Source organism: Oncorhynchus tshawytscha, linkage group LG11 (assembly GCF_018296145.1).
Source record: "Oncorhynchus tshawytscha isolate Ot180627B linkage group LG11, Otsh_v2.0, whole genome shotgun sequence".
Lineage (NCBI taxonomy): Eukaryota > Metazoa > Chordata > Actinopteri > Salmoniformes > Salmonidae > Oncorhynchus > Oncorhynchus tshawytscha.
In genome coordinates this window covers 52757408-52769796 of record NC_056439.1, presented here as the reverse complement: position 1 = coordinate 52769796, position 12389 = coordinate 52757408, and the positions used below count along the sequence as shown (strand labels likewise).

The window sequence follows — 12389 nt, the reverse complement described above, 5'->3', positions numbered from 1 at the left end:
ATCCAGCAACTTTCCATTGAGGACGATGGAACAGTGTGGGCTGATTCCCGAGCGATATGTGAAGAGGCAACATGTCAACTCACTCAATTTGTCTTAGTAAGTTGCTCCATTACAACTAGCTAGTTAGGTGTTTAATGTTTTGTCAACAAGAAATTCAATTGAATATTACTAGTGTGTTTACGTTGTCAGGTTTATAACGAGGGGGAACACGGTCTGAGAGGTGTTTGAACCAGCAACGCTGCCCCTATGAGTAACTCGTACTAAACTAGGGCGGAGACCCCTCGAGCAGGGTTGGCCAACTGGCTTCTTCTTTGGTGGTTTATCGGTTGGCATTGGTTATTGTTTGGCATCCAACGTTATGGTGCATTACCACCACCTACTGTACTGGAGTGTGGGCCAGAGACAGGGAGAAACTAAATCCTACCTGCCAGCCCTATTGCTCTTAAAAAAGATAACTAAATATTTGAGAGGATATCTAATATGACGTTTTACTCAATATACGATTTAAACTAATTTCCTGAATCTCCTTCATACTAGATCTCAGCCTCTCTATTTCCCTCTGATACTGCCCACATTGTATCAATACATGCTCCACGCTCTCTGTTTCCTGGTAATACTCACACTTTCCTGTTAGGAAAGCTCCTATCACATTAAGGTCTTATTCAACAGACTGTGTCACACCCTTAATCTTGTAAAAATAGCCTCCTCTCTTCTGTCCCTCCCTTACCGTCCTCCCCTCCTCGACTTTCCTCTGTACTTGAAATAAATGCCTGCCCTTTAGTATCTCTAGTCAACTGCTCCTGCCATCTCTACACCATCACTGTCCATATCAGGCTTTTTGCCTCTGCCTTGCTCATTGAAACTACAACATCAACATCCCCACTACTAAGTGCTTGTTTAGTCAGTACATCAACTGCCTCGTTCCCCTCCAACCCCACATGGGCTGGGACCCAAGTCAATGTTATCTGTTTACCCATCTGTCTAATCCTACTATGGGGTTGTAGCACCTCATGAAGCAGGTCTTGTCTGCTAACTGACCTAAAGGACAGCAGACTCATCAACACTGCACATGAATCAGAGCAAATAACTCCTCTGTGTGGCTTGACTTCCTCCACCCACTGCAAGACCAACAGTACGGCCATCAGCTCTGCCTTATATACAGCCAGACGATCTGTAATACATTTCCTGATTTCCACCCCACATTCCCGCACTACAAATGTTGACCCAGAACTTCCTGTCCTTGGATCTCCTTGAACCATCTGTGTATATGGCCACAAAATCCTGATACACAATATCCAGATGTCTCTTAAACAAATTAGGTGGATCAACACCCTCCCTATCTGTCCCTAGTCTCTCCAATCAGATGGATCAACACCCTCCCTATCTTTCCCTAGTCTCTCCAATCAGATGGATCAACACCCTCCCTATCTGTCCCTAGTCTCTCCAATCAGATGGATCAACACCCTCCCTATCTGTCCCTAGTCTCTCCAATCAGATGGATCAACACCCTCCCTATCTGTCCCTAGTCTCTCCAATCAGATGGATCAACACCCTCCCTATCTTTCCCTAGTCTCTCCAATCAGATGGATCAACACCCTCCCTATCTGTCCCTAGTCTCTCCAATCAGATGGATCAACACCCTCCCTATCTTTCCCTAGTCTCTCCAATCAGATGGATCAACACCCTCCCTATCTTTCTGTAGTCTCTCCAATATTTCCAGATCCTCTACTGGAGGTGGGAGGAGCCATGGTGGATTTACAGGAATAGCTACTGTTGGACAAAACTCCCTTTCCATACAGTCCCATCTCCTTCACCTGTGTATTACCCAGCTACCCAAAAGCTCGTGTTCTGTCTTCACTCATGTTCCCAGCATGCCTGTAAAATCCCTTTCGCAGGATGAGACACCCCATGTCCCTGTAGGTTGACACCATAATGAATTGTCTCCTAATCTGCAATTGCATACCCCCCCATCTCCACCTGTAGTTCAGTCACTGGGGAGGTCCGAAACACCCCACTACATATTCTGAGTCCTTGCCCCTGTATGACTTTCCAATGATGTCCGGGATGCTGAACCATACGCTATGCTGCCACAGTCTATTACAGATCAGATCAGTGCAACATACATGGTCCTCAATGAGGAACGCCCAGCCCCCAGTCCTTCCCTGTCAGACCGGATCAATGCAACATACATGGTCCTCAATGAGGAACGCCCAGCCCCCACTCCTTCCCCATCAGACCGGATCAATGCAACATACATGGTCCTCAGTGAGGAATGCCCAGCTCCCTACTCCTTCCCCGTCAGACCGGATCAATGCAACATACATGGTCCTCAATGAGGAACGCCCAGCCCCTCCACTCCTTCCCCGTCAGACCGGATCAATGCAACATACATGGTCCTCAATGAGGAATGCCCAGCTCCCTACTCCTTCCCCGTCAGACTGGATCAATGCAACATACATGGTCTTCAATGAGGAACGCCCAGCCCCCCCTCCACTCCTTCCCTGTCAGACCGGATCAGTGCAACATACATGGTCCTCAATGAGGAACGTCCAGCCCCCCACTCCTTCCCCGTCAGACAGCGCATCACATTTAGCACCTTCTTACACGTTTCCACCACTCTCTCAATGTGTTCTGCCCAGGTCAGTCTAGGGTCAAAGTTTACCCCAAGGAACCTGAAGGACCCCACCCTCTCCAAGTTTCTCCCATATAACCTCAAGCATACCTCATCTCCCACCTTCCTCCTGGTAAAGAACTGAGTTTTCTCTACAGAGAACCTGAATCCCCACATTAATGCCCACCACTCTACCTCATCAATTGCTTCCTGTACCTTCCTGACTATGTATGGCACATTTCTTCCCCTCTTCCATAAGGCCCCATCTTCTGTAAATAACGACCTCCCAATATCCGTCCGTACATGAGAGTAAACATCATTGATCACGATTGAGAACAACAGAAGACTAATCACGCTCCCCTGCGGTGTATCGTTATCCACAGGGTAGCTGGGTGATAGAGACTTCCCCACCCTCACCTGGATAGACCTTCCAAACAGGAAGTCCTTTATCCAGTGGTGTGTTCTTCCTCCTACCCCCATAATATCCACCTTGATTAACAACCCCTCCTTCCACATCATACACCTTCTCCACATCAAATAATACAGCTACAACAGTCTCCTTGTTCACCTGAGCCTTCCTGACCCCTCCTTCCACATCATACACCTTCTCCACATCAAATAATACAGCTACAACAGTTTCCTTGTTCACCTGAGCCTTCCTGACCCCTCCTTCCACATCATACACCTTCTCCACATCAAATAATACAGCTACAACAGTCTCCTTGTTCACCTGAGCCTTCCTGACCCCTCCTTCCACATCATACACCTTCTCCACATCAAATAATACAGCTACAACAGTCTCCTTGTTCACCTGAGCCTTCCTGACCCCTCCTTCCACATCATACACCTTCTCCACATCAAATAATACAGCTACAACAGTTTCCTTGTTCACCTGAGCCTTCCTGACCTCTGCTTCCAATCAGAGCACTGTGTCCATAGTTCCCCTTCCTGACCTCTCCTTCCAATCAGAGCACTGGGTCCATAGTTCCCCTCCTCTTCCTGATCTCTCCTTCCAATCAGAGCACTGGGTCCATTGTTCTTAATCTTACATACTTGTGATGTTAAAGCTATTGGCTGATAGCTTGTTGGCCTCATTGGGTCCTTTCCTGGTTTCCGGATTGGTACCACTACTGCCTTCTTCCAGCTACCTGGTAGTTTCCCCTCCTCACACACTCTGTTGTACAACACCAATACCTTATCCAGTGCCTCATCACTAAGATGGGCCAACATAATATAACACACCTCATCTTTCCCAGGTGAAGTTAACCCAGCCGTACCTATTGCCCTTTTGACCTCAGCCATGACACATTCAACGTATCATTTACATCCTCCCTCCTATCCAACACTCCAGGAAGCTCCTCTCTCGCTCTCTCTCTCCCCCTCTGCCCCTCCTCTGACAAATTTACAGAGCTATTCACTTGGACAAACACTTTCGCCATCATCTCTGCCTTCTCATCTGTTACTGCCACATCCTTCCCACTCGCCAACACTGTATAATCCCACTCGCTTCTAACCCCACTCATCCTCTTAAGCATCCCCCACACCTCTCCCACAGGTGTCGCCCTTCCAATGGTGTCACAGAAATGACACCAACATGACCTCTTTGCCCGAGGGATAGTTCTCCTCACCAGGGCCTGGGCCTGTTGATACTGAATCAGACTGAGGGATAGTTCTCCTCACCAGGGCCTGCTGATACTGAATCAGACTGAGGGATAGTTCTCCTCACCAGGGCCTGCTGATACTGAATCAGACTGAGGGATAGTTCTCCTCACCAGGGCCTGTTTATACTGAATCAGACTGAGGGATAGTTCTCCTCACCAGGGCCTGTTTATACTGAATCAGGCTGAGGGATAGTTCTCCTCAATAGGGCCTGTTTATACTGAATCAGACTGCAGGATAGTTCTCCTCAATAGGGCCTGCTGATACTGAATCAGACTGAGGGATAGTTCTCCTCACCAGGGCCTGTTTATACTGAATCAGACTGAGGGATAGTTCTCCTCACCAGGGCCTGCTGATACTGAATCAGACTGAGGGATAGTTCTCCTCACCAGGGCCTGTTTATACTGAATCAGACTGAGGGATAGTTCTCCTCACCAGGGCCTGTTTATACTGAATCAGACTGAGGGATAGTTCTCCTCAATAGGGCCTGTTTATACTGAATCAGACTGCGGGATAGTTCTCCTCAATAGGGCCTGCTGATACTGAATCAGACTGAGGGATAGTTCTCCTCACCAGGGCCTGCTGATACTGAATCAGACTGAGTGATAGTTCTCCTCGCCAGGGCCTGCTGATACTGAATCAGACTGAGGGATAGTTCTCCTCACCAGGGCCTGTTTATACTGAATCAGGACTGAGGGATAGTTCTCCTCACCAGGGCCTGTTTATACTGAATCAGACTGCGGGATAGTTCTCCTCACCAGGGCCTGCTGATACTGAATCAGACTGAGGGATAGTTCTCCTCACCAGGGCCAGCTGATACTGAATCAGACTGAGGGATAGTTCTCCTCACCAGGGCCAGCTGATACTGAATCAGACTGAGGGATAGTTCTCCTCACCAGGGCCTGTTTATACTGAATCAGGCTGAGGGATAGTTCTCCTCACCAGGGCCAGCTGATACTGAATCAGACTGAGGGATAGTTCTCCTCACCAGGGCCTGTTTATACTGAATCAGGCTGAGGGATAGTTCTCCTCACCAGGGCCTGCTGATACTGAATCAGACTGAGGGATAGTTCTCCTCACCAGGGCCTGTTTATACTGAATCAGGCTGAGGGATAGTTCTCCTCACCAGGGCCTGCTGATACTGAATCAGACTGAGGGATAGTTCTCCTCACCAGGGCCTGGGCCTGCTGATACTGAATCAGACTGAGGGATAGTTCTCCTCACCAGGGCCTGCTGATACTGAATCAGACTGAGGGATAGTTCTCCTCACCAGGGCCTGCTGATACTGAATCAGACTGAGGGATAGTTCTCCTCACCAGGGCCTGTTGATACTGAATCAGACTGATGGATAGTTCTCCTCACCAGGGCCTGTTGATACTGAATACGACTGATGGATAATTCTCCTCACCAGGGCCTGTTTATACTGAATCAGACTGAGGGATAATTCTCCTCACCAGGGCCTGCTGATACGGAATCAGACTGAGGGATAGTTCTCCTCACCAGGGCCTGCTGATACGGAATCAGACTGATGGAGGTTCTGTGTCCTTTTTAGTACTCTAAATGCCCAGTTCCTACTCCACACTCCTCCTTCCACCATGGGACTGCTTTCTTCCTCCTCCTACCTGAACTCTTAGGTATCGCCTCAGTAGCTGCCCCCACTAATGCTGTTCTCACCCAGTTATTCATACTGTCCACATCCCCTCTCATATCCACCCATCACCTGTTCACTCATCAGCTCCTGAAACTGATCCCACTTTGCCCTTCCAAACACCCACCTGCCTACTCCATCCACTGACACCTCCTCCTCCCTCCAGCCTACTGTGCATAGTAGTGATCACTCCCTACTGTCGACTCCTCCCATACCTCCTACTCACAGAATCCTGCCATCACTAGATACCAGAGTGAGGTCCAAGGCAGATTCTTTCCTTGTGGCTGCATCGATCCTAGTCCCTCGACCATCATATCTTTAACTTTAACTTCTATTATATTTTCTATCACTTGGCCATTTCTATCCATCAGTCCCCCCGAGAGGAGCTAGACGTCACCTTGGACATTATATCCTTAAGAGGCGCTATGTGTCACCTTGGACATGATATGCTTAAGAGGCAATATGTGTCACCTTGGAAAGCCCTGCTATCCTTAAGAGGCGCTAGACATCACCTTGGAAAGCCCTGCTATCCTTAAGAGGCGCTAGACATCACCTTGGAAAGCCCTGCTATCCTTGGGAGGCGCTAGACATCACCTTGGAAAGCCCTGCTATCCTTGGGAGGCGCTAGACATCACCTTGGAAAGCCCTGCTATCCTTGGGAGGCGCTAGACGTCACCTTGGAAAGCCCTGCTATCCTTGGGAGGCGCTAGACGTCACCTTGGAAAGCCCTGCTATCCTTGAGAGGCGCTAGACGTCACCTTGGAAAGCCCTGCTATCCTTGAGAGGCGCTAGACGTCACCTTGGAAAGCCCTGCTATCCTTGGGAGGCGCTAGACGTCACCATGGAAAGCCCTGCTATCCTTGAGAGGCGCTAGACGTCACCATGGAAAGCCCTGCTATCCTTGGGAGGCGCTAGACGTCACCATGGAAAGCCCTGCTATCCTTGGGAGGCGCTAGACGTCACCTTGGAAAGCCCTGCTATCCTTGGGAGGCGCTAGACGTCACCATGGAAAGCCCTGCTATCCTTGAGAGGCGCTAGACGTCACCATGGAAAGCCCTGCTATCCTTGAGAGGCGCTAGACGTCACCATGGAAAGCCCTGCTATCCTTGAGAGGCGCTAGACGTCACCTTGGAAAGCCCTGCTATCCTTGAGAGGCGCTAGACGTCACCATGGAAAGCCCTGCTATCCTTGAGGCGCTAGACGTCACCATGGAAAGCCCTGCTATCCTTGAGAGGCGCTAGACGTCACCACGGAAAGCCCTGCTATCCTTGAGAGGCGCTAGACGTCACCACGGAAAGCCCTGCTATCCTTGGGAGGCGCTAGACGTCACCTTGGAAAGCCCTGCTATCCTTGGGAGGCGCTAGACGTCACCATGGAAAGCCCTGCTATCCTTGAGGCGCTAGACGTCACCATGGAAAGCCCTGCTATCCTTGAGAGGCGCTAGACGTCACCATGGAAAGCCCTGCTATCCTTGAGAGGCGCTAGACGTCACCACGGAAAGCCCTGCTATCCTTGAGAGGCGCATTATCTTACTGTGATGAAGAGTCCAGACCTTGGTAGAGAATTGGACTCAGGAATGAAGATATGGGAGAAGGTGTGAGTTGTAATGCCACACAAACCAGTCCAGTCATTCCTGTCATTGGCACCATGCTGCTTTTTATTGCTACATTTCTGATGCAGATTTCTTCAGTTAATCCACAACCGAGACGGGAGACTCCGTTGCTCCAGCATGCCCCAGGGCCTCTCGCTGGAGTGCATAGTCACACCACAACGCACAGTCAACTCATTCTGTTTGTTTACAAGTAATACTTGGATCAACAGCCTGAAATCCAGTCTTTTGGGCCATCATTCCACTCCTTGACATTAGAATGATAGTAGAATGATAGTCAAATGATAGTAGAATGATAGTCAAATGATAGTAGAATGATAGTCGATGATAGTCTAATGATAGTAGAATGATAGTAGAATGATAGCGCAAACAGCCTGGATTTCAGGCTGTTGATCAACATCGTACATTCTTTTTATCAAAACAATGTGCTCAGGGTGATGTCAACAACCATCCCCTGTTATTCAAGACCTGTAAAACGTATTACTACCTTATATCACAGCGCCACAATATCAACCTTTCAGTATCACAGATCTAATGATCAACGCAAATTCCCAAGTTGATTAGTGCCCGCGATACAAATCATTGATTACTTTTAGTCATGCATAATATTTTCTCCTCGCATTTAATATAGTTTTAAACGATCGATACATTCTAGATTTACCTATCCTAAGCATTGCCACATTATGTAGCGTTACAATTTTTTTAATATATATTTTTTTAAACACAGTATTCAAGACAGGAAGTGAATTAGTTCACACAGGAAGTGAATTAGTTCACACAGGAAGTGAATTAGTTCACACAGGAAGTGAATTAGTTCACACAGGAAGTGAATTAGTTCACACAGGAAGTGAATTAGATCACACATGTCAAGAAAGGGTTACAGCATAATTATTATTATATATATTTTTTTGCTCAGTCGTTTCTCCTTGAGGCAGCTCTATTACGTTCAATTAAATAGGAAGGATGCATAATAATTCACATGCATACATAGTTCGATTGATATGGACAACGGTGCAACATTTGAACAGAATGTAAACCGTGAAAAGAGGCATCAACACAGGCCTCCTAAATCAGTGGGTTCTTAGTTCTTACAGAATGATGCTGTACGAGTCCGAGGCTACTTCCAAAAATGACACCCTATTCCCTACATAGTGCACTACTTTGTACCAGAGCCCTATGCCCCCCTCCCCGGTCAAAAAGTAGTGCACTAGTACCATAGGGAACGTAGCTTGAACATTGAATTTCCCCAGAAGACCGTTTTGCCAATTCAAATGTCAGTCGTTCTGTTTCAACATGTGGTACTTCACGCACCGTTGGGTGTTTCATATGAGGAACATACATCCTCCTAAACCACAGTATACACCATAGTCTTCCCTCTAAACAAAAAAAAAACATTAAATTATATAGCTACTAATATGCTAAACATTCCTTTAAAAACAGAGATTACAATAGATCAAATAAACTGAAAAATCGTGCAGAATTTTTTTATTTTCTTCTGAAATGTCTAGATGCCTTGCTTTTTAACTAAATATATTCTCATATTCTAGATCGTTATTTTATTGATCAAGGCTGTTTCCACAGGAAGCACAACTCTAATATGTTGTCTAATTATTGGCAAAAGAGAAGATCTGATTGGCCAAAAATACCAATTAGTGGCAAAAGAGCCGATCTGATTGGTCAAAAAGACCAATTAGTGGAAAAAAAAGATCAGAATTGGGCTGCCTGTGTAAACACACTGGATGTCAATATGTCTGCTTCTAAAGGTGTTAATTCCATAAAATACCGTTTAGATAACTGTATATCTGTGGTGAAATTCACTCTGAATAGAATTTAACAATTTAATCAAATCTCCCAAACATGTTCTGTTTTTAGAAAACAATGTTTCCTTATTTTTTTTAACTACGCAAGTCAGTTGAGAAACAAATTGTTATTTTACAATGACGGCCTAGGAACAGTGGGTTAACTGCCTTGTTCAGGGGGCAGAACAACAGATTTGTACCTTGTCAGCTCGGGGATTTGACCTCGCAACCTTTTGGTTATTCATAAAGCAAGCAACACCAGCAACCCTTCATGCATGGTTAGTTATAATATTGGCACCACAGTCCCTCTAAACAAGCTAATGCATATAAAGACTATAAATATTTCTTAATGGAAGACGTTGGTAATTTTGTTGTTTTCAAACAACGTGTCACTTGTTCATACAATATTACATATTCATATCCACATCATGACAGGTAATAAGATACCATATTGCACATATCCCGGAAGGAGTGAAGGTGGTGGACCACAAATGAAAAGAAAAAGTCCCTTAATGAAATAGAAAATGTTGCCTGGGGCACAACACATACATCTACCTAACTCTATGGGGCTCAACACATAAACCTACCTAACTCTATGGGCTCAACACAAACATCTACCTAACTCTATGGGGCTCAACACAAACATCTACCTAACTCTATGGGGCTCAACACATACATCTACCTAACTCTATGGGCTCAACACATACATCTACCTAACTCTATGGGTACAACACATAAATCTACCTAACTCTATGGGTACAACACATAAATCTACCTAACTCTATGGGTACAACACATAAATCTACCTAACTCTATGGGTACAACACAAATCTACCTAACTCTATGGGTACAACACATAAATCTACCTAACTCTATGGGTACAACACATAAATCTACCTAACTCTATGGGTACAACACATAAATCTACCTAACTCTATGGGTACAACACATAAATCTACCTGTTGGGCCTGTTTCCCAGATACAGATTAAGCCTAATTCTGGACAATTTCAATTTGTTTAACTAGGCAAGTCAGTTAAGAACAAATTCTTATTTACAATGACGGCCTACCGGGAAACAGTGGGTTAACCGCCTTGTTCAAGGGCAGAACGAGAGATTTTTACCTGGTCAACTCTGGGATTCGATCCAGCAACCTTTAGGTTACTAGTCCAATGTTCTAATCACTAGGTTACCTGCACCTAAAACACTTTTTCAATGGAACTTCTCCTCGACAAGGACTGTGTGTCTGGGGATCCGGTCCTATAACTAGGACTGTGTGTCTGGGGATCCGGCCCTATAACTAGGACTGTGTGTCTGGGGATCCAGTCCTATAACTAGGACTGTGTGTCTGGGGATCCGGCCCTATAACTAGGACTGTGAGTCTGGGGATCCGGCCCTATAACTAGGACTGTGTGTCTGGGGATCCGGTCCTATAACTAGGACTGTGTGTCTGGGGATCCGGTCCTATAACTAGGACTGTGTGTCTGGGGATCCGGTCCTATAACTAGGACTGTGTGTCTGGGGATCCGGTCCTATAACTAGGACTGTGTGTCTGGGGATCCGGTCCTATAACTAGGACTGTGTGTCTGGGGATCCGGTCCTATAACTAGGACTGTGTGTCTGGGGATCCGGTCCTATAACTAGGACTGTGTGTCTGGGGATCCGGTCCTATAACTAGGACTGTGTGTCTGGGGATCCGGCCCTATAACTAGGACTGTGTGTCTGGGAATCCGGCCCTATAACTAGGACTGTGTGTCTGGGGATCCGGTCCTATAACTAGGACTGTGTGTCTGGGGATCCGGCCCTATAACTAGGACTGTGTGTCTGGGGATCCGGTCCTATAACTAGGACTGTGTGTCTGGGGATCCGGCCCTATAACTAAAATAACATAATCTGGGACTCTGTGCCATTCATACAAACTCTGATAAGGTTATCGAATGAATCAATATGGTGTAAGAGTGAATGAATCAATATGGTGTACGAGTGAATGAATCAATATGGTGTACGAGTGAATGAATCAATATGGTGTAAGAGTGAATGAATCAATATGGTGTAAGAGTGAATGAATCAATATGGTGTACGAGTGAATGAATCAATATGGTGTAAGAGTGAATGAATCAATATGGTGTATGTAAGAATGAATCAATATGGTGTAAGAGTGAATGAATCAATATGGTGTAAGAGTGAATGAATCAATATGGTGTAAGAGTGAATGAATCAATATGGTGTACGAGTGAATGAATCAATATGGTGTATGTAAGAATGAATCAATATGGTGTATGTAAGAATGAATCAATATGGTGTAAGAATGAATTGCGTTTTTTCACTTTTGGTACAGTATGTTATGTTGGGCTATATGGTCCCTACTTCGTCTAAGGGAAATGACGATATTCATTTGCCTCGAACTCTAGGACCTGGGTTAGTGTACTGTTGTTGTCTTTACACTGGTTAATATCATAGAGAAAAGCCCCAACTGTCCTGGTGCAAAACATGGCAATGAGGTAAAGCAATAAAAACATCTTTCCACCACAGATCAACAATCATAAGAGGGAGGGACTACTAATCTAATCTCACAGAGCCAGACGAGAGGCTCAGAATCTGGTATGATAAGGTACAGGGCTGCCCAGCCCTCTTCCTAGAGATCTACTGGTCCTGTAGGTTTTCAGTCCAACCCTCTTCCTGGAGATCTACTGGTCCTGTAGGTTTTCAGTCCAACCCTCTTCCTGGAGATCTACTGGTCCTGTAGGTTTTCAGTCCAACCCTCTTCCTGGAGATCTACTGTCCTGTAGGTTTTCAGTCCAACCCTCTTCCTGGAGATCTACTGGTCCTGTAGGTTTTCAGTCCAACCCTCTTCCTGGAGATCTACTGGTCCTGTAGGTTTTCAGTCCAACCCTCTTCCTGGAGATCTACTGTCCTGTAGGTTTTCAGTCCAACCCTCTTCCTGGAGATCTACTGTCCTGTAGGTTTTCAGTCCAACCCTCTTCCTGGAGATCTACTGTCCTGTAGGTTTTCAGCCCAACCCTCTTCCTGGGGATCTACTGTCCTGTAGGTTTTCAGTCAAGGTC

The 12389-nt window shown here is 46.1% G+C and overlaps 1 long non-coding RNA gene across 1 annotated transcript; it reads right to left on the bottom strand.

The window, feature by feature from the left end:
• Positions 1–7552: 7552 nt before the first annotated feature.
• Positions 7553–12090, bottom strand: LOC121847754. The gene is made up of 2 exons (XR_006084656.1): positions 10286–12090; positions 7553–10254 (listed from the first exon to the last, which is right to left on the bottom strand). It is a non-coding gene; the product is annotated as an uncharacterized LOC121847754 (long non-coding RNA).
• Positions 12091–12389: the final 299 nt, after the last annotated feature.